The sequence below is a fragment of the Equus quagga genome, chromosome 11 (genome assembly GCF_021613505.1).
Source record: "Equus quagga isolate Etosha38 chromosome 11, UCLA_HA_Equagga_1.0, whole genome shotgun sequence".
Taxonomy (NCBI): Eukaryota; Metazoa; Chordata; class Mammalia; order Perissodactyla; family Equidae; genus Equus; species Equus quagga.
Window position 1 is genome coordinate 99148026 of NC_060277.1, and position 19019 is coordinate 99167044.

The window sequence follows — 19019 nt, forward strand, 5'->3', positions numbered from 1 at the left end:
TGCTTAAAAATAAGCAAATTGTTTAGAAGGATGACTACATATCAAAATAATCATTAGTGTTTATCCTAGTTCTAGCCTATCCTATTTCTATCCACTGAATTCAAACTTCCTACCAGTCTAGCTCACAAAAGGCTAAAGAGCAAAAGATGTATTTTTATCCGATCTCTTTCTAACAAACTCTACTACAAGTGTTTCTGAACAATCCTAAAATCGGAGGCTTCTTGAAGAGTCCAAGCAAGTCAAAGGGAAACGCAGCAGGGAGTGGGGGTGGAGGGTCCTTGACCAAATCCCACAGATCTCACTGAAACCTACCTTGTCTCTTTAGAGTACTGAATTAATGATTAAAAAATTAATTTTTCCAAAGCCAGGGAAATGTTAAAGTTAATACTAACATCTTTCTTTCATTCTCATGGGAGGCCAAAGAGGAAACTAGGAGGTAAGCAGTAAATCACTAACTGCAAAAACCAGCACTTTTTTTTTTTTGATATATGCTTACGGTCTTCAAACATCCTCAGTTCCGCCATGGTAATATATGAACAGTTTAATGAAACTTTCCTGACAGTTCAACTTATCATACTAGTATTTCTAAAAATCCCCTATACTAACACAGATCAGAAACTAATTAGCTTTTTGCCTCTATCCTTTAAGTATTTCTAAAAAGCCTCTATACTAACAACAAACATCAGAAACTAAACTAATTAGCTTTTCGCCTCTATCCTTCACACCCTCCTCCAGTGGAGGTGCTAAAAGGAATTACAAAGGCCAAACAGCAAGTGGCAAAAAAAAGTCTGGATATCAGTTTTTAGCAATTTTCGGTTTAACATCCTAACAACAAAATTGTTATTCATCTTTTTTATTCCCCAACACTTCCCCTCCAACTGAATTTAATCAGGTCTGACCTAAAGCTGCTCCCTTTCAAAAAGGGAATTAAAAGGTGAGGGACTCCATTAAGTTTGATGCCAATCAAGCAACTTTTTCCAAACAAGGGCAGAATCTGCTGTACTTAAAATTCAGAGTGAGATCTCATTTGGGATTCCTGGTTCAAGTAACAAGAACCAAAGTTTTTGATAACATTTAGATAAAACTGCACTGAATTTACCTCCACCCTACATTTCCTGACTTGCAAAAGCATGGAAAGAAACTGTAATTCTAAAAAAATTAGAACTAGAAGAAAAAAGGGCAACTTTACAGTCAACAACAATAAAATATACAGCTTAACAATTCTCAGTTAATTAATTCCCTAGTAGGCCAGAGCATTCAAATGTTAAAATTTTACGGAGCTAGCTTAAAATCTTGAAAAAGCAAGTCTTGCATAAAGTAACATTTATTAAACAGGTATTATTTGCCAGACACTGCTACCTAACGGAAAAATAAGAATTTAAAAAGTCTCCACCTTGAAGAGCTTCTTGGCATAAAGGTTTAAAATACTCATATACAATCACTAAGTTTTTCTTTCAGACTACCCAAGTTTCTTCTTCATTCATAAATGAATTGTGCTCTCTACTTTGAAGTAGGTTTCCTCATACTCTACGTTTTAGCTTTACCTTTATTCTACCAAAGACAAGAAAAAGCTTAACACATAAAGAAAAAATATCTATTTCAGCTCTTCTTGGAGTCCAGGCATTTTGATAAATCACATCTATTGGCTTATTTTCTCCTAGACATTTTACCTGACATCCTAAAGGACAGGCACATGGCATAATGTAGGAATAAATGATAATTGAATTAATAACTAATAATGATTCTACTAACCATTCAGACTGATCTTTTCCTTATGACCCACAATTCTCCTCACAATCTGCAAGTGACACCCAAAGATACCACGTACCTACCACTTCTCCTGGCCTCCGAATGTTGGTGACCTCTAGTGGAGTGGGATATTTGTCTTTTCTAATCCATATTGTCTTCTCTAACCATTATTGTTGTTCACTGAGGTTTTTTTGGTTTTTTTTTTTAGGACGATTAGCCCTGAGCTAACATCCGCTGCCAATCCTCCTGTTTTTGCTGAGGAAGACTGGCCCTGAGCTAACATCCATGCCTATCTTCCTCTACTTTATATGTGGGACGCCTGCAACAGCATGGCTCAACAACTGGTGCTAGGTCCACACCCGGGATCTGAACCAGCGAACCCCGGGCCGCCGAAGCAGAAGGTGCAAACTTAACTGATGCATCACTGGGCTGGCCCCATCGGTGTTCACTGAGTTTTGATCTCCCATTTTGGGAAGTGGGAAGTGCTGATGAAAGAGTCTTATTTTGTGTTATGAATAATTACACTCTAGAAAGAATATTTTTGCAGAACTTTTAGTATGTCTAGAGGCTAATATGCAATTTATTAGGATAAAAACTATAATTTAAACATAAATCCTCAGAAGCAACAACAAGACTCAAAAACCAGTCTCAACACAGATTTCCAAGAAATAGTTAAAGTCCTATTTCAGGGAAAGGACATGGTCCAAGTACTCTCTGTGCTGACACAGTAGGCAGGCTGGGTGTGTGAGGCCGTTTTCTCTAAGACGACTGCACTGTACTCCTTCATCAAGTGGTTAAGTAAAAGTGCACTACTGTGAAAGATGCTTCCTGAGACCTGGAACAGTCTAACCAAAGGCAGAAACTTAAAACAGAGGAGGAAGGCCAAGAAAAGGTGCTTTAAAACTCTAAATAAACCACTCCATGATGAGCTGTGCTCTGAGGCAATCAAATCAACTGAAGACCACATACTTAGTCTGCACTGGTCTCTCCTTTCCAAACTCAAGGCAATGAAGAGAACCTTTGGGGAAAAAAAAAATCAATTAATTTAAAAAATCTCTCTCTCTTCAGGAAGGAAGTCACTTAATTTCCGTGTCTTAATGGCCTCACCAAGAAGAAAAAATAAGCACTACCAAACCCAAGGAAGCTGACTAAATATAAGAATAAGCATTACTCTTTAAACGCAGTATTTCCAACTATTGTATAGAAAATCCGATATGGATTAGTACATTTTCCACAACATTTAAAAATTGCTTTCCCAGTATAACAAAGTAGCAAAAGTTCCTGACTAGAACCGCTCAATACTAGAATACCTTCTCAAACCAGCATCACCAATCACAATGGTGCTATGTTCACAGACTACGTGAGTCAGGTTACACCAAACAGAACAAATCTAAAACTTGCTATCCACTTTAAAATACAATTAAACTCTGTGGTCAATCCAATAAAATCCAGAGGCTGTAGAGACACTGGCTACAGTGTAGCATCACTAGAGATGGAAGAGTACTGGCAGTGTCTGAAGAAGAAAAAAAATGGAATAGAGCTGTCTTCCTTTCTTCTCACCTTGATAAAAGTTCAAAAGTGAACTAAGGCTTACTCATTGCTAGCTTCCAGAATTTTCCTCAACAGGATAATGATAAGTCAGCTAAGAATCAAAGAATTCTCCGCAGGTTTAACACAGAAATAACGTGTGTAGGTAGGAAGAAAGAAAATCAGACAAAAATTTAACATCTTACTTTGGTAAAGCACAAAAGTCAAATACTAATGTTCTGAACAAGGCTTTCAGGAAAGATGCAGGAACACTTCTAAATACTTCACGTCAACAGATTCACACAGGTGGAAGGACCAAAACCCCACCCCACCTCAAGGCTCTATCAATACTTAATTGATCACTCTTTCAACTGTCTACAGACACAGATCAAAAATACTTATTTTATACATATTTAAATGAGGCAGTCAATACACACCAACTATCTTCACCATAATACAGATGTTAAGAATCGTCCTCACATCTAATGTTTCCCTCCAAGTAGTGCACAGTTGAGAAATAAAAAATTAACCACCTCAAATGAGATCACTAACAAATACAACAAATATGCTAAAGGTCAAAGGAATTGCATATTTTGTTGGATAAACCTGGTAGAAATCAAAATCAGAATTCCACGACTGAGGATACTTATCCCACATTTACAATACATTTTTTAAATTCCCAAAGGGTGAGAATTTTTACCTTGCCTTATTTTTAGAACTACACATCACACTGCACATATCACATGACATGATGTAACTGTTAGCAAAGAAAAAGGCCCAAACCATTGAAAATATACATGTTAAGAGGAACTGAATCACTGCATACTTAAGAATCGCTACATTTCATGTTTACTTTTTTTTTAATGTTTCTCAACTCACAATTTTTCCTTAATTGGAAAAGTGACTAAAAACCTATGTAGAAATAACAGAGAAATGTGCTTGGCATTTTATAAAATATGAATTTACTCAATTACTGGGAAAACTGGTATGAAGAAACAGATAATAGAACAGCATTCTTCTAAACCTATAGGATTAAGAGCAAAAATTCTCCACACCAGAAACGTAATGAAACAACTTTAGGTAGAAAAACAATTACTCAGAAGTAGTCACTGTCGTTAGGAGAAAAGAAAAACAGTTTTAACTGACAACGCCTGCAGACAATTGAAAATTTCTAAATTGGTCAGACACGATGTTAGAAAAGGAACCAAGTATATCCTATAGAAGGGGGGAGGGGAAAACACACCCACTTAAGCCTTTGTAAATAGTGGTACTTTAAACGACCTAAAAAGCAGGGAAAACAGAAACTACAGACTATTCAGAAAAATGGAACACACATTCCAATGTACTACTTTCCATACTTCAAAGTGCTTTAGAGATGAAGTTCAGTAACAATCTATAACTATATCATGATTATGCAAGGCAAAGATTATGTAATTTTATCGTTTATTATAAACGTTCTCCGACTCTAAAACTAAAACACCTAAAACGTTTAGATCTCTCCAATGGGGAGGGGTAAGGTTCTTCTGGGCTACAATTAAAAAATATAAACACACACCCCAAAACAAACAAAAAAACACGATTGCTAGCCACGTGACAAAGGAGATGGCAACACCAGGATTGTGAATGGAGGGGAGGGAGGCGAGGCAGGAGGATTAGGGAGATTTCTCGGAACTTTGGGGACCTCAGGATTCGAGTCTCCAGACCCTTAAGGTCCCAAACTCTAGCCCTACGAGTTGTACTGTTAACAATCTTAAGTACAGTTTTATTAATAGGTCACGAAAAATGCTCCAGTGACCTCCACAATAAAGGAGAAAAAAACGGAGGAGGAGGAAAGAGAGCAATTTAAAGTGGCGCCATGTCACCCCTTCTTCCTTAAGGCAATCAATAAGCGATAGTTAAGTAACGTGTTTCTCCCAAAAAACCACACTGGGATCCCGACAATGGAAAACAAAAGGGTTTTTAAGTAAAACATAAGGATAGGGTTTGTTTATCGTAGGGAAAACAATCTAACTATTTGCTGAGAATCAAAAGACCGTCAGCCGGAAAACAGGCCCCCCAAACTCACTTAAAAGCAAATAAATGCCTCTTCCTCTTTAGTTAAAAAAAAAAGAAAAGAAAAAAACACGTCCGCCTGAGAGAGACCATATCTGAAAAGCTAAGTGACCTCAATTTACAGGCAGCAAAAATAATAAATAAATGAAACAACCATCTCACTACACAATCAGAGTTGTGATACACACCGTGAAACGCGCAAGATGTGTGTTTCGAGCAGAGAAAGGCCTTTTGCAGTCAAGAGAAGTTCAAGGCGAGAGCCAGAGTTTGTTTTCGGGTTTTTTTTACGGGAATAAATGGTGTTAAGGCCGCATTTTTAAATAGAACGCCAAAGGAAAAGCTGGCGAAGAAGGCGGCAGCTGGTGGGGAAGGGCCCCCGCACACCCCCGCCCTTGGGGCGACTCCCAGCCCCGGACCCGCAGCGGGGAAGCCCGGAGAGGCCATTTAAAGTTCCGGAGAATTTTCCTGCCCTGCCCTGCCTTTCCAGTTACAAGTAACAAAGAGAGGGAGAAATGGGAGCCACAGAAAGAGCGAGGAGAAGGAGAAAGGGCAGCGGGAGGAGGAGGAGGAGAGGAGCAGCAGCAGCACCTACCACGTGATGGAGGAGCGTAGCCCGGGCGGATTCAGCCCCACAAAATGGGCGCAGTTTGCAAACAGCCCCCGGCTTGGGCGCCGAGGGCCGGCGGCGGCGGGCGGGGGCGCGCGGCGGCGGCTCCGGCCCGGGCCCGCCGCTCTCCTCCCCCCCGGCGCCCGGAGCCGCCCTGACTTTCCGGGCGGGGGGGGCGAGGCGGAGGGGGAGGGGAAGGCGGCGGCGGCAGGGAGCGGCCGCTTTTTCTTCTCTTTCGGGCCCTTTCTCCGGCCTTCCTCGGCTCCGGTGGGGCCTGGGCACGGCCGGGGACCGCAGCCCGGCCGGGAGGACGGGCGGGCGGGGGCAGAGGGTGAAGCCGCCCCCCCGCCCCGCACAAACAAGCGCCGCCGTCTGCAGCCCGAGCCCGCACCCCGGCCGCCACCCCCGGACGCCTCTTCCCGGCCGGGGAGCGCGCTCCGGCCGCCCCCCGCGCCGCCGCGGCGAGACGAGTCGGCTTCGCTACGGTGCTGGGTTCTCCCGCCGGCTCGGCGAGCGGTGGCGGCGGTGGCGGCGGCACTGGGAAAATGGCGGCCGAGCTCCTTTTCCCTCCCCCCCTTTAATCTGAAGCGGAGGGAGAATGGAGCGAGCGAGCGAGCGGGCGAGCGCCGGGGACACGGGGAGGAGGGACAGCAGCGCCTCCGCCGGCTGCGGCTGCGGCGGCGAAGGGCCGCTCCGCCCCGGCGCGCCGCCAGGGGGCGCCCGCCGCGCCGCCCCCGCGGGCCGCCAGGAGGCGCGGCCGCCGCCGCCTCAGTCATGGCTCCTCGCCGCCGCCGCCGCTGTTTCTGCACCTCCATCTGCGGAGGCCGCCGCGCCGGGCCCCAGCTGCTCCCGGACGCGCGGCGGCGGCACGCGGCACTGCGGCAGGCGGGAGCGGGCCCTTGCTCATGCCGAGGTGAGGCTAACCTGAGGCACTGACGCCGTCACATTCCCTCCGCGCCCGGGCTGGCGGGACCGCGCGCCCGCTACGAGGGACAAGGCGGGCTGGCGCGGCGGAGCGAGAGGACGTGAGCGAGGAACTGTGTGCACTGTGTAGTGAAGAGGCTACTGCCGCGGGTGCCAGACTACCGAGCTAAACGTGCGCTGAGGCGGGGGCAGGCTCCCTGACCAGGGAGGCGCTCTCCGCCGCCCTTTGTCCTAGCAGCCTGCCTCTGTACACTGCAGCATGCCTGGGCACTCGCCCCAACCCCGCGCTCCGCAGCCGCCAAGGTAAAAACAAAAAAAAAAAAAAAAAAAAAAGGCGCACGTCGTTGTTGCGCAGGCGCGGGCCAAGGACCGCGCCGGGCCAGCCCGGGAAGGGAAGGGGCAGCCGGTAGCGACAGGGGAAGTGATGGCCCACCAGCGCCGGGCCCGCTGGGAACTGTAGTTTTCGGTAAGAAGCATACGTCTTGTCTTGGGTGTCAAGGCTTGGCAGATCCGCCGAAACAGGCAAATGGCATTACACAATGAGTATTTATGCTTCCTGTCGCCACCAAAAGGAAGTTCACTGCCATGCTAAAAGTTTAACAAAGAACTCCATAGAGAAACCCAAATCTCACAACAAAATCAAACTTCCCACTTTCCTACCAGAGTTGATTTAAAGCGGTGATACTATCGTTCCTCATGATCAGTGTGTCACTACAGTATTCCTTTCCCAAAACGGAGCTTTAAAATAATGAAACTTTCTCTAGATTAAAGAAATTCAGCAATAAAATACAAAGTGTAACATTTACACAAATTATAATTCCACCATCCTTTAAAACTAAAGAAAAAGTTGCCAAAAGATGAATTCAGTGCTTTGATTTAAAAAGGAACTCTGGAATTCATGAAAATATTACCTTAAATGACTGAAGAAAAAAGTTTCCAACGATTAAATCATCAAATTCAGCAGATGAAAAGGATATGTTATACTACCAAAAAGGAAGATGAGAAATGCTCAATACTGTTTTGTGGCTTACCAGAACCAATATCCGGTGGTATGCGTCACTTCTGCTAGCCAAAAAAACACCCTCACAGTTTTAGTCCTCCCACAAAGTTACACTAACTCCCCGGCTCTACAGCATCTGCACCTATATTTCCGTGAGTTTTCATTTGTACTCTTAAAATCACACTCTCAATCATAGTTATGGTTCTCAAATATCAAAAGCAAGCAAGTATACATATTTGTATACATATCCAAAAGAGATCCTAGTCTTTGCTTTTTAATTTATAATTCTGGGGAAGAAAATTTAGTTAATTAAAAAATGTACACACACATATCTCCACATAAATAGTAATTCTACAAAATATAGCAGAAGAGTGTTAAACACACAATTCCAGGACCAACAGATGGCGAACTAGAGCCCGAATCTGAGGATTCTGAAATCTAAATGAGCAGAATGAAAACACCAAATAAGGGAAAGCCCTTTGCAGTATACACTTAAATATTATGTTCAAAGAAACCTACCACAAAATAATTAATGTTACTACTGCCTCGACTCTTAAAATTCAATGGCCAGATTTAATTAGGCCCCCAAATAACCAAGGTTATAAGATACATTTTTTCAATGGTTTAGGCAAAAGGTGGAAATGCTCATTTTAAAACATGCATTTTGGGGAAAAATAGATTCAAACTTTCCCTTTCTCTCACTGCTTAGCCCAAGAGTCAGGAGTTCACAGTGTTTATGGCACTTAAATCAGTCAACCTGTTTTACATTCTTATCTCAAATCAGATGTCTTTCTCCTTAGGCATCAATTTTTACAAATAAGGGCATACAAAGGTGAGCCACTAAAGAGACAAAAATTTTAGGGAGAGAAATAAACACTTAGATACTACTCACTTTTCCTATCACTCTTGGAATAGCCATTGTGGGTGACTCTCCAATATCGACTCTATCCTAATGGATTAGTTTTAACCCACTCTCTCTGCCAAGGATTGGTTGGGAATGGGCATGGAACCTAATCCTGGCCAATGAGACATGAGCAGAAGGCCTCCAAGAGAGAACTGTGAGAAAAACTTCTATTCTGAAGAGGAGACAAGGAAAACAGTGCCTCTTCCTCAGACAGTGCTGAGCATGGCACCTCAAACTGCTGCAGTCACCTTACGGCAAGCCTGAAGACGCCACCAACATCAAAGCAGGCAGAGTGGAGAGTTGGCAAGAACCTTGATCCTTGGTGACAGCATTAAGCCATTATATCACACAATCCTGATATCTACAAAACTTCTAGACTTCCAGCTACATGTAACATGTAATTGTTTAAGCCAATTTGAGTTGTTTCCTATACCTGAAGTCAAAAACATACTGATTAATTTCTCATATTTTAGAGTATTTGTATTATATTACTTTATGAGTCATATTTTATATAAGCTTATTTATTCCTCAGAAAGGCCCTTCCCTCCTATACACAACTCTATACCCATCCTTGTCTATCTATGTCTTCTTTCTACCTAGAAAAAGAGGACCATCCCTCTTCACCATTGTTCCTTGTTCATTCCTCTCCCCCAATCCACCTCCAACTTATTTTCCCTTCCAGATATGTTCCACCACACCACCATTATTATTTACTTGCTTCACTTAACAACAGTGTTGATAACTGGCACTATATTACCCTCCTCTTGGTTAAACGCTCTCTATAATTCCTCTGAGATTGTTTTCATATATCAGTCTTACCTCCTGACGCTGGCCTCAAAGTGCTCAAAGGCAGGAACTATGGTTATTCCAACTTCAGATTTACTACTCTAGTTTATACAATAAACACATTCCAAAAAGGCACTCTCTAACTGCACCACCATCAACAAGCCAAGTTTTTTTAAGTAGAATATTCTGTCACAAATTCAGTACTTCAAATGTCCAAACTAATCACAAAAGGACAAGGGATTATTTTGTTTTGCACTTAAAAAAAAAAAAAGCAATTATTATATTAACTCAGGAGAAAGTCCTAAAGCCAAAACTATTTAGTTTCAAAAGGACAGGGACGCAGTTTTTCTTCTTTTTGCATCCCAGGGACTTAGTCCAGAGCCTTACAAAAGGAGACACTTCATAACAATTTGCTGAATAAATGAAAAAAGGTATAGTGTGGGAATTAAGAGTATGAGATCTGAGGGTAGCCCTAGATTTTATCCTGCTTCCATCATTTAACCAGTTGTGTTACTTTGCAAAGTACTTAACCTATAAGCTTCAGTTTCTGCTCTGTGAAAATGAGATAATAATAATGCCTACCTCATAAGTTATTATTATTAATTAAGCTATTTTCCAAAGTTCAATAATTGAAAGGTTAAAATACAAGGTAAGTAAAGGTCAGCACCTCTTTCCTAATTCAAGCTTCAAATTCCGATCTACAGACTCTGGCAAACAATGTTTTTCATTCATAAAATCGGATAACACTCTACATAAAAATACTTGGAGCTCCCTAAAAACATACTCTAATTCTGAAAAGGATTATTTACAATCATAAATCTAAAGCCACATTTAAAAATATTTAAATGCATTTATTCAACAAAAACTTACTGAGCACCTATTAAGCTCAAGACCCTCTTCCAGGTATCATAGAAATGAACAAATTAATCTAAGACAATATTAAAATTATATCGTAAAAAATCTTGACTGAAATTGATGCATGCTCTCATGTTAATATTTTACTAGCTAAATATTAAGTAGAAAGCCAAAATAAACTGAACCAAAGTTAATAAATTTAAATCAAAGAATTTTGGATGTAGAAGGAATATGGAAGGCCATCTAGTTCAACCTCCAAGTTTTATTAGTGGGAAAATGAGGCCAAGAAAGAAGAGTTAGGAGACTGCCCAAAGCCTCAAAGCTAAAGGACAGGCTGGGATCAGGGTGTCAGCCTCCAATTCTCACTCTTGCCACTGCATCACCTGCCTTCCAGGGTTCTATCTTCCCAGCAGAAACATGCTACTCGCTTGGCAAATAAGAAGTGCAAACAAGATAAAGGTATGAAACCCGCACAATACTACCTATTTCACAGTTTCACAACTGTCAAGGTTTGGCCAAATGTAAGTAAAAGAAAATCCTCACACTGATTACAATGACTATAAAGCTCAGAACTATTTTTTTCATTAAATGGAGGTATCAACAGATTCAAAATACCATATATTCTTAGGTACTCAGTCCAGTAGCAACAAAGTTTCAATAAGATTAAATAACTTCAGGCATGTGAAAAACTTTTGTAAATGGCAAAGTATTATAAGAATGCATGGTATTCCTTAGTTTCAATCCCACCTAAAAACAAGATAATTTCTTCCTCATACTAGAGATACAGACTGCAGAATTTACATAAAGATATTATCATACCATCTCACCACAGAAGTGATCCCATAACTCAATGAAAAGAAAAACTAATCTTAGGCTTCATGATTTAACTGTGTTAGTAATGAGAACAATAACTAAAGTTACAGGTTAACCCTGAAAGCACTCCTAAATCTAGAAATAATTTATTTGGGGATAATTCAGAAGATAGCACTAAAATTCTACTGAATACAACTGTATCACTTAAAGAAACAAGTCAGGTTCTCTCAGGCTATCAGCTATGTTAAGATCTAACATCCAAGATTGATGGTGTTCTCCTCTGCAGTCCCAGATTTCAACGTAGCTACATAAGCACTGACTTCCAACGCATGCAGTTTAACCAGGGCTCTATAAGAAAATTTTAAAAGTTTCTCAAGGAGTTAAGTTAAATGAACAAACAGAAAACTATACTGATTATTTAGGTGGATTTTAATTAATTCTAATACTTTGAACTTTAGTATAGAATATTTCAAAATTCTCAAATAATTAGAATTAATCAAAAAAGTTAACTGACCAAACATAACAAAAGGAATGCTCTTATATACTGATTGTGCAGATGAAGCAACGTCAAATGAAGCAATCTGCCCCGGACCCAAACACTGCATCAGATAATAAACTTGAATGTCAGAATTTGCCCCAAATTTACCAAGAAACTGCCTGACTCCTTTTCCAAATGAAACTTAAAGGTAAACATGCAGAAGAATTTCAAGGCAGATATGAGGAGCCAAGTTGTGGAAGGCCTGATAAAGAGAGTCAGAGGGAAAAAACTTACTCAAAGAGAAAAGGAGGCAGCAGGAGCACAAGTCGAAAAGCATTAAAAAAAAATTTTTTTAAGTCAGTTGCTGAGTCCAAAGTTAAGATGCAACTTCTAAAATCTTGCTCTGATGGCATAGCAAACCTAGGGATTTGGGAGACTGCCCACCTGTCCCCTCCAATGGAGAGGCACAGCACTCTTGGAACATTACTTTTTAATCCACTAATTCCTGGGTTCTTGAACTGGATTCTTATGTACACTCTGGAGCATACAACTATGGACTAGGGAGTAACTGGAACCACTGAGAAAACGAGAGAGACTCTGCTAGAGTGTCAGTTTAATCAAAGATTGTAGTAAAATCAGATACATTTTTGTTAAACACAAATATATTACAAAGCAAAATACAAAATTCTCATTTGTTCAAAATAGAGGAGTTTTCAGAGGAATGTCCTTTTTGTGACAAGTTGCTCTGGACAACCCCAAACCCTGAGAGTACTTTGTAGGAAAAGGTGGAGAAGCACTGCTTTAGGTCATTTATAGATAAATATGCATGCCAAAACCCCTGAACATAGCCCCTTTATACAGATAATGAAACCTGACAACATCTAATGTAAAAATTGTCATGGGTACAATATTGTAAATGAGACCATAAGCTACTGACAACATGACTGAAATTCAGGAAATGCTAAAGTCCCTGGCTTATCTCTGTCACTCATTTACTAGGAAAGCATATATAATTTTTTTAACAGTACTCTTTTTTCAGTTTCAAATTAGACTGACAAAAATAGGGCCAGCCCCGTGGCCATGTGGTTAAATTTGTGCGTTCCGCTTTGGTGGCTCAGGGTTTCACCAGTTCGGATCCTGGGTACAGACATGGCACCACTCATCACGCCATGCTGAGGTGGCGTCCCACATGCCACAACTAGAAGGATGCACAACTAAAAATACACAACTACATACCAGGGAACTTTGGGGAGAAAAAGGAAAAAAAATATATATGTATTAAAAAAATAGAACACAATATTCAGTATTTTCAGTCATATTCCAAATTAATTCCCACAATCAAATTTTTAGACACAAATTTATCTAATAAAATTTTTCCCAAATGAACTAACTTGAATTAGCAGAACAAAAAAAATAACTAAATGAAACTATATCTTCTGTGGTATAAAGAGGAAAAAAACCTTCTGTGTAGGGAACTACTCACACTTTCTAGAACATGTATGGTGGCAATATCAAAATGTGATCTTGCTGGTAATATTTGGGGTAGGGCTTTAAATTTTTATAACTTGACAACAGTAACATTTGTAGTCCTGCCTTCAATCATTTTCTTTGATTTTCAATAAAACTAGATATCCCCTTAAAACCCTATCATTAATTCCCATTCATTCATAAACATTTATTGAGTGCCTAGTGGATGCTAAACACTGTAGGACTTCTGGAAAAAAATACTGTCACTGTCATAAGCTATGTGGTAGCCAAGAAAAATCTCTTCTATTTATTGATATTTTAAATGATTAAAAATTCAAAGCTCATAAGTAATAAGAGAACAATTAGCAAAATTTTAGTGCTTTATACTTCCAATTCCACTCTCTTCTAGCCTTTTGTGAAGCTTGCCTAAACCACCCCAAGAATACTAAAATTAGATGCCATCTACAGCATAACAGAATGAAGTAACAAAGCAAGTACCCCAAAATAAAACTAAAAGGGCCGGCCTGGTGGCGCAGAGGTTAAGTGCACATGTTCCGCTTCAGTGGCCCAGGGTTCGCCGGTTCAGATCCCAGGTGCGGACATGGCACCGCTTGGCATGCCATGCTGTGGTAGGCATCCCACATATAAAGTAGAGGAAGATGGGCACAGATGTTAGCTCAGGGCTAGTCTTCCTCAGCAAAAAGAGGAGGATTGGCAGCAGTTAGCTCAGGGCTAATCGTCCTCCAAAAAAATAATAAATAAATAAATAAAACTAAGAGTAGAGGCTAAGGGAACTAAGTAGCAGGCAAGGATCTAAAGTGCTGGACTTGGAAGTTCTACCCAGAATGTCTCAAGATTGGCAAAAGATCTAGAAAAAGAAAATCTGTGGGGCTGCCCCATGGCCAAGCAGTTAAGTTCTCATGTTCTGCTGTGGTGGCCCAGGGTTTCACCGGTTCGGATCCTGGGCGCGGACATGGCACTGCTCATCAGGCCACACTGGGGCAGCATCCCACATGCCACAACTGGAAGAACCCACAACTAAATATACGCAACTGTGTACCTGGGGCCTTTGGGGAGAAAAAGGTAAAATAAAATCTTTTAAAAAAAAAAAAGAAAATCTGTGACATAATCCAATTGTATTTAATTCTGTATCCTCCTTTCATTCTCAAATATTTGCTATTGCCCTGTGGAGGAAACTTCTAGGTCTTCTGACTGCCACAAATTCAGTAACACATCATCTCTTAAATATTAATTATCTTCATTCAGTAATTAGGCAATTAGAATTTATTATTGTCAAATGAATGCCCAAAGTTAAACCAAAATTATTTCAAGATGAAGTCAAGAGTGTATCTCAACTCCTTTGATAAGGCTATTATTACCCTGATACCAAAACCAAAGACATCACAAAAAAACTACAGACCAATATCCCTTAGGGATATAGATGTAAAAATTCTCAACAAAACACTAGCAAACAAATCCAGCAGCATATAAAAAGGATTGTATATCTTTGCTAAGTGTGATTAATCTTAGGAATTCAAGGTTGGTTTAATACCTGAAAGTCAATTAATGTAATATGGCTAAAAGCTACCCAATCATCTCGATGCAGAAAAAGCATTTGACAAAATCCAACACCCTTTCAGGATAAAAACACACAACAAACCAGAACTGAAGAAAACTTCCTCAACCTGACAAAAGGTATCTATGAAAAACCCACAGCTAATATCATACTTAATGGAGAAAACTGAGTACTTTCTCCCTAAGATCAAAAACAAAACAAGGATGTCTGGTCTCACCACTTCCATTCAACATTGTACTGGATATTCCAGCCAGGGCAATTAGGCAAGAAAAATAAATAAAAAGCATTCAGGTTACAAAGGAAAAGTAAAACTACTTTTATTTGTACATGACATAATCTTGTATATAGACAATCCTAAAGAACCCAGAAGTAAACTATTAGAGCTATAAACAAGTCCATCCATGTCACAGGATACAAGATCACTACATAAATATCAATTGTATTTTGATACACTAGCAATGAACCATCTGAAAATAAAGAAAAACACTTCCATTTACAATAGCATCAAAAAGAATAAAACTTATAAATAAACAAAATAAGTATAAATTTATTTTAAAACTACAAAAATTCTGAAAACTACAAAAATTGTCGAAAGAAGTTAAGAAGTCCTAATTAAGTGGAAACAGATCCCATGTTCATGGATCAGAAGATGTAACATTATTAAGATGGCAATACTCCCTAAATTGATCTACAGATTCAATTTAGTCCCAGAATACCCAAAACAATTTTGAAAAAGAAGAACAAAGTTTAAGGACTTGCACTTCCTGATTTTAAAACCTAATTCAGGGGGTTGGCCCTATGGTGTAGTGGTTAAGTTTGGCATGCTCTGCTTTGGTGGCCCGGGTTCAAGGGTTCAGATCCCAGGTGTGGACCTATACCCCTCGTCAGCCATGCTGTGGCAGTGACCTACATATGAAGTGGAGGAAGACTGGCACAGATGTGAGCTCAGGGCTAATCTTTCTCAGGGGGAAAAAAAGCCTAATTCAAATCTATAGAAATCAAGACAGTGTGGTACTAGCATAAGGAGAGACATAGAGATCAATGGAATATAGTTGAGAGTCCAGAAATGAACCATCACATTTACAGTAAACTGATTTTTGACAAGAGTACCAAAACAATTCACTGGGGGGATTGGGGGAGGGGTAGTCTTTTCAGCAAATGGTGCTGTGACAACTGTTTATTCACATGCAGTAGAATGAAGTTGGACCCCTATCTCACAACATACACAAAAATTAACTCAAAATGGATCACAGACCTAAATGTAAGAGCTAAAACCATAAAGTTCCTAGAAGAAATGAGTAAATCTTCATTATCTTGGGTTAGGCAATGGTTTTTAGATATGACACCAAAAGCACAAGTGGACAAGAAAAAATAAGTAGATTGGACTTCATCAAAATTCTAAAATTTTTTGCATTAAAGGACCCCATCAATAAAGTGAAAACATAACCCATAGAATGGGAGAAAATATCTGAAAATCATATATGACAAGAGACTTGTATCCAGAATATATAAAGAACTCTTACAACTCAACAATAAAGACAATCCAGTGAAAACAAGGGCAAAGAATTTGGCAGACACAGACATTTCTCCAAAGAAGATACAGAAATGGCTAATAATCACATGAAAAGATCTCATCATCATTAGTCATCAAGAACATAAATTCAAAACCACGAGATACCACTTCACACCCACTAGCATGGCTATAATCAGAATGATAGACAATTACAAGTGCTGACAAGGATGTAGAGAAATTGGAACTCTCATCATTGCTGGTGGGAATGTAAAATGGTGTAGCAGCTTTGGAAAACAGTTGGGTGGTTCCTCAAAAAGTTAAACAGAGCTACCATATAACCTAATAATTCTACTCCTAGGTGTATACCCAAGAGAACTAATGAGAGATGTCCAAAAAGAACTTGTACAAGAATGCTTCTAGCAGCATTATTCATAATAGCCAAAAGATGGAAACAACCCAAATGTCCATCAACTGATAAATAGATAAGCAAAATGAAGTGTATTCATACAATGGAGTATTATTTAGCTATAAAAAGGAACGAAGTACTGATATATGATAGAAGACAGATGAACCCTGAAAACAAGCTAACAAAGAAGCTAGTCACAAAAGAGCAAATAATGTATGCTTCCATTTCTATATAACATCCAGCATTGGCAAATCATAGAGACGGGAGGTAGATAGTGGTTGCCAGGGGCTGGGGGACAAAACAGAGTAGGGAGTGACTGCTAATAGAGACAGGGTTTCTTTTTGGGGTGTTGAAAACATTCTAAAATTAGATTGTGGTGGTGGATGCACAACTCTAAATGCACTAAAAAAAACCACAACTGTGTATTTTATTTTAAATGGGTATATTTTATGATATGTGAAATATATCTCAATAAAGCTGTTTAAAAAAAAAGGATGAAGCCAAAATAACACTCAATTTCTAAACAATTTCACTTTGCAAAAAAAATGTTGGGCCACTTGTAAAAATGTCAGGAAAAGACAAGCCATAACTCTGCCATGTTTTGATTACCTCAGAGCACTAATTTGCTTTCATGTTACATTTGCAAACTCATTGCCAGTAGTATATGTAAACAAAAATTAGGTTCAAACTCAAGTTACTCTCAATTACTCTATGTGAGAATGAAATGAGGAAAACCCAAGACGTCATCGATACAATCAGTCATCTACAGGAATGATACAAACTAGGACATCAGCAAGTGAGTGAAGAGTTTAAGGAACACAAAATCCTATTACTGGAAGGGTTGTCTTCAGTGAGATAGGAGTGGAATGTACTATTATTTTAGAAGCTTAAACAAAAGCAACAATATTATACTCTGCCCAAAGAATATTATAACAGATAGTTGGCAAGCTTTCTCTATAAAAGGTAGTTTAAAGAGAAAAAATCTGACATTGTGAGCCCAGCACTATCCAGAGTAGAAAGAAGATGCCCTGATCACAAACACAGGATCTGAGAGGAAGAGCATGTGCTGAGCAGAGAAGAATGCACTGATTATTCAACTCATTTCCAAGCCAGACGGACCATTTGATTTTTCCCCCATAAATGAACAATTCTTTTTTGTTTGCATATGGTCCAATGTAAATGTGATGAGCATGTAAGTCTATCCCCAAGTAATCACTAGACTGATATAATTAACGCTGGACTGCCATGCAAAGTCTAGCTCCACCACTAAGTAGCTTTGTGACTCTGGGCAAATGATTTCACTGCTCTCAGTTTCGTCACGTAGAAAACAAGAGAGCTTGACTAACTTAAATCAAGGTTTCTTTTCAACTCTAAAGCTCTATGATTCAGAAACCTGAAAACTACAATAATAACAATAATGTGTGGTTCCACTATCTATGTGTTTAAAAACACAAAACGTCTTTGGGAGGAAACTGATATAAAATTTTAAATAATACAATAAATGTTTTCTCGAAAAAGGTCAGAAATTACTAAAACATACACACAGAACTTGGTTCTAGGGCCGGCCCCATGGCCGTGTGGTTAAGTTCGCGCACTCCGCTTCGGCAGCCCAGGGTTTCGCTGGTTCAGATCCTGGGCATGGACATGGCACCGCTCATCAGGCCACACTGAGGCGGCATCCCACATGCCACAACTAGAAGGACCCACAACTAAAATATGCAACTGTGTACTGGGGGGATTTGGGGAGAAAAAACAAAACAAAAAAAAAGATTGGCAACAGTTGTTAGCTCAGGTGCCAATTTTTTTTTTTTAAAAAAAGAACTTGGTTCTAAATTATAAGCAGAAACTGGCATATATTACCCACTAGTAATAGAAATAAAAAACACACTTAACCAACATTCTGTTGAGTCAGGAAAAACTAAAAATGTATTATATATGGTTACCCAATTTTAGAAAAGAAATCTAGACGTTAGGTGAAATTAAAACTATGTTTAAAAAGCAAATGTGTAATACGAAGCACAGAGATGGACTTTAAAATACTTTACTGAATGCAAGAGATCAAAAAGTCAGGTGGTCAACCAAAATTTTTAAATTGCCAAGTGGCATGGGGGTGGGGAGAAGAGAAAGAAAACAACTTTTCTCAAAATAGAAAGACTACAAAAATGAGGAAAAGCAATAAAAGACCATAAATTGCAGCATGTAGGCAAAACAACAATTAAAACCTTGCAAGAAAATGCAAAGCCACAAAGAGGTGGTTTAAACATATAAAAAGCCAGATGCCAAATAAATACTGGAGGGGTCACTTGATAAATAGGGTATAAACAGTGATAAAAGCAAGACAGCTGATGGGCCTAACTTTAAT

At 39.7% G+C, this 19019-nt stretch overlaps 1 protein-coding gene across 4 annotated transcripts in view; it reads right to left on the minus strand.

Moving 5' to 3' along the window:
- KANSL1 (KAT8 regulatory NSL complex subunit 1) overlaps nucleotides 1-19019 on the minus strand; it is a 172826-nt gene that overhangs the window by 141653 nt on the left and 12154 nt on the right. For 3 of the 4 annotated variants that reach the window (XM_046675108.1, XM_046675106.1, XM_046675109.1), the window contains exon 1: nucleotides 5921-6060. The exons of the other annotated variant lie outside the window; for it this stretch is intronic. The gene's annotated coding sequence lies outside the window, so the exon portion shown is untranslated. Of the gene's footprint in view, nucleotides 1-5920; nucleotides 6061-19019 lie in introns of those variants that run through there. 4 annotated transcript variants of the gene reach the window in all.